General features: G+C 31.8%; 1 pseudogene; it reads left to right on the forward strand.

The window, feature by feature from the left end:
* Positions 1-2,697: 2,697 nt before the first annotated feature.
* On the forward strand, positions 2,698-2,816 carry LOC112478232 (annotated as a pseudogene).
* Positions 2,817-4,739: the final 1,923 nt, after the last annotated feature.

Consider the following 4,739-nt stretch of genomic DNA (forward strand, 5'->3'; position numbering starts at 1 on the left):
TTTGCAGATTTTAATGGTATGGAGAAGGCCATTGTCATTACTCCACTTACCCCTGCCTCAGAAAACCTCATTTTCTCTCTGATTGTTGATTCTTGATCCCCCCTGCCCCTCAACGTGCCAGAGCCTACTTTACGGTTACCAAACTAAAAAATTATATGCATAATTTTATAGAATACACAATTTTCCTGAACTAATATACATAAATACAGTGTTTCTCCTCAGCTGAGGTTCTCTACTTCTATAATATAACATGAAATAATGCTATGAAATTAGGAGAAATAGTTATATGAAAAGATATTTATTTTGACATTCTTTAGACTGGCAAAAAAAAAGGAAACCATTAAATACATAATACTTAAGAAATAAGTAACTTAAGTTGCATATATTCATATTGATGACTTATGCAGACATTAAATTAAGGTTTATAAAAAATCCATAAATGTAAAAAAACTTATCACATGAGGGTAAGGAAGGGAAATGAGATAAAAATGCAGTTGGATTTCAATTCTGTAAACATACATCATTAAAAAAAGAGAATATATCAAATGACTAAAAATGAAAATAAAAGCAAAAATTGTTTATATTTCTTTGTAGTACTATACACATATTGTGTGTATTTTTGACAGATTCCTTTTTTTTTTTTTTTACAATAGCTATGTGTTATTTTATAGGCGGAAAAACGTGTAAGTCATGGTGAAAATAAAATATTGCTATTATTTACATGTAGGTTTTTTTTTCTTTTTGTAGTACAATTAAAAGACTTGGAAAGTAAAAATTTGGGAATAAAAAGTTTTATTAGCCAAAGATTGGCTACAAAACCAGTTAAATTATTTAAGTTCTAGGCTTCATTTATAAAGTGAGTTTACATAATCAAACTTGCTTATGGTTCAGTGGTATTCAAAGTGTAAAATGAGCAAATGAGGGTAGAAATGCTTTGCAAACATAGATCATTAAACAAACGCACACACCACATTTTGCCAAAGCAGCCCTAATTTTTTCGTATGAGATAAGAGATCATCTTTTATTTTGTCTAAAATTCCTCTCTGGGCTGAAAGTGTTGAGTAGATGAAGGACAGAGACAGTCTCCCATGAATGGGTTTCTGCTAGCAAGTTGCTGTGGTGAATGTGTGACCTTTTAAATGAAACATCTGGTGATTTGGGAGAAGGTCTGAAGTCGTCTAACCTGCTTCCACACATATAAGCTAAAATTAAAATCACTCCTCTAAAAGATCAAAGGTTGATGACATCTCTGAAACAACTTTTTGGCATGATCTGAAACAGGGGTTTAATAAATATGTCACCAACTTTTCCAACCTGTAGCAAGCATTCTGCATTTTTTATTTCCATTGGTGGAAGTGATTAAGCAATATGCAATTATGTAAACACGAATGAGCTGAAATAGCAAACAAGGAATCAGAATAAAGGGACCAAAATTTTGCCACCCTGAAACTGCCTTATGAAATATTGATTTAAGCTATTTATTCAAAAACAAGACCCAGAAAGAACCTTTGAGCCCTCCCCAGCCCCCGCCTTGCCTACCCAAGAGATTCAGACAGAGAAATCTGCTTTAGGAAGGGAGCCTTGGCTAAATCACCTTAAGGATCCTCACCCTGGCGTTTGCTGGGAGGACTCTAAACTTGTTAGCTAGATATCCCATGTCCATTGTTTCCGAATTATCTAGCAAGAATTTGCTTGCCATGCATGTTCTGCTTTTCTTCAACTACCTGTAAATCACTCATTCTCACTTCGGAAATCTATTACCCAATTTCCCCTTCCCCTTAAGCCCAAACATGTCATATAAACTCAATGCTGCCTCATTGTCTTTGAAATTTTCATGCTTATGTAAATTCCCCATGTATGTGCATTAAAATTTTGATTTTCTCCTCTTAATCTGTCTCTGTTAATTTGATTATTAGCCCAGGTAGAAGAACTTAGAAGGTGGGAGAAAAAGTATTTTTATTTGTTTAGCTTCCACAAGGGCATAACATAGTTAATCATCTCTCTCTCTCTCTTTCTCTCACCCTATGAAAAAAAATTACTTCCCATATTAGCCACTTGAGGTAATTTCTAGTTGGCAGTCATAACTTGTTATAACTAGCTGCCAAAAGACCAAAAAGAAAAAAAAAAAAAACAGTAAAAATTAATATGGTTCCCTTCTTATTATGAATCTAATGGGGACGAAAGTCATGAGGACATGGTGGAAGGAACATGGGGTTTCTTTTGAGCCTCTTTTATAAGGACATTAATCTCATTTATGAGGGCTCTGCTTTCAAAACCAAGTTACCTCCCCAATGGCTCACCTATTAATATCATCACATTGGGCATTAAGATTTCAACCTATGATTTTTGGAGGTACATGCATATTCAGCCTATGGCATGGATATATGCCCAAAAGAATTGAAAGCAGGATTTTGAGGGGATATTTGTACACATATTTTCAAAACACCAATATTCATTATAGCTAATATGTGAAAGCAACTCAGGATCTATCAATGGATAAATGCATAAGCAAAATGTGGTATATACACATACAATATAATATTATTGTACCTTAGAAAGAAAAGATATTTGTCATAGTGACAATATAGATGTTGCCTAAGGGCATTTTGCTAAGTGAAATAAAGCAGTCACAAAAAGACAAGTACTATAATATTCCACTTATATGACATACTCAGAGTGGTCAAAATCATACAAATAGAAAGTAGTCATGCCACCCTGAACATGCCTGATCTCATCTGATCTCAGAAGCTAAGCAGAGTCGGGCCTCATTAGTACTTGGATGGGAGACCACCTAGCAAGACCAGGTGCTGTAGGCATAAAGAAAGGAAAGAAAGAATGAAGGAAGGAAGGGAGGGAGGGAGGGAGGGAGGGAGGGAAGAAGGAAGGAAGGAAGGAAGCTGTCAAGGGTGAGAGGGTGGAGAATGGGGGCGTTATTGTTTAATTGGCATAGAGTTTCAGTTACAAGATGAAAAAAGTTCTGGAGATAGGCAGTAGCAATGGGTGCACAGCATTATGAATGTGTTTAATACCACTGAACTATACTTATGTTACATATATTTTTTCACAACTTTAAAAGTTAAAAACAAAGAATATATAAATAATAATCTAGGGGGTAAATAAAATCAGAGAAAAGTAATAGATCAATCCAAAGGAAGGTAAGAAAGAGAATATAAACTGGAACAAAAATGAGTGTGATAAGTAAACCAATATTAAAGAAAATTTAACCCAAATATCATTAATTACACTAAATATATGTAGATTAAAATTTCCATATAAAGACAATGCTGGCAGGCTGGATAAATAAACAATATGCAATTACACATTGTTTATGAGAAACAGAATTTAAATATAAGAACACAAAGATTGAGCATAATTGAAAAAAGATATGTAATGCAGATACTAAAAACATCTATATAGCTGTACTAACAATAGACAGATTAGCTTTTAAGACAAGTATTGCAGGATGTGTGGAAGAGTATTTCATAATAATAAAGGTATCAATCTATTAGGCAATTATAATAATACTAAGTCATATTTGTCTAAGACCATAATTTAAAATATCTGAAGCAAAACCTTGCCGAGCTAAAAAAAGGAAGCAGAAAATTTACACTCTTGGAAAAAATATATTAACATATCTCTATAAAAACATATACTAGTTTAACAAAATAATTAACAAAGCTAACCTAACTGACGCATATAGAACACTGAAAAAAATAACTGGAAATGCACATGTTTTTCAAGTGCATATAGAAAAAATTATCAAAATTGACCATATTTCTGACCATAATCTGAGACTAAACAAATTTTAAACGATTAAAATTTATGCATATTTTTATATCCTACCTCAAGAGAATTAATTTAAAAGTCAATAACAAAATTTACAAAGAAAACCCCAAAGAATTTGAAAATTAAGGAATACACTTCTAAAAAAACCATGGGACATACATGCATAAGTCACGATGAAAATTTGAATAGCTACCAAATATAGTAGAATGAAAAATGATGAAAATAAGAATAAAGTCTGACAAAGTGGAAAATATACACCTGAAAGAGAAAATTGTGAAGACAAAAGTTGGATTGAAATTGGTTGTAGAAGAAAGAGGAAACACAAATAACCAGTATCAGGAATGGGAAAATCACTAAATTTCTACAGATATTAAAAAAAATAATAATGTTTTATGAACAATATTACGGCAATTTATTTGAAAATTGAGATAAGACGAACAAATTTTTTGAAAAATATGAATACCAGACTCAAGAAGTAGAAAATTTGAGAATTTTATAACTATTAAACTGATATCATGTTTAAGTCGAACTTTTTCTAAAAATGAAACTCTATTCTCAGATAGTATTACTTGTGATTTATTCCATGACTTAAATAATAAATAGAATCAGCCTTAGAACAAAATAATATAGAGAACAGAACATAAAAGAACACTCTTTAACTCTTTCTATCAATCTATTTCATATAGCCTTGATACCAAGAACAAGGACATTTTAAAAAGGAAAATTCACAAGGTAATCTCTCGCATGCACATAAATAAAAAAAATCATAATAAAATTTTAAAATGAACACTACATTATTTAAACTAGTTAATACGCTATATCCAAGTGCAGATTGTTCCTGAATGCTAGGTTGATTTAACATTTGAAGTTCAATCAATGCAATTTACCACCCTAAGTAATAAAGGAGATATCATTATTTCAATACATAAAATAAAGCATTTAAAAAAATTCAC

The sequence above is a fragment of the Pteropus alecto genome, unplaced genomic scaffold (assembly GCF_000325575.1).
Source record: "Pteropus alecto unplaced genomic scaffold, ASM32557v1 scaffold42, whole genome shotgun sequence".
In the NCBI taxonomy this organism is placed as follows: Eukaryota; Metazoa; Chordata; class Mammalia; order Chiroptera; family Pteropodidae; genus Pteropus; species Pteropus alecto.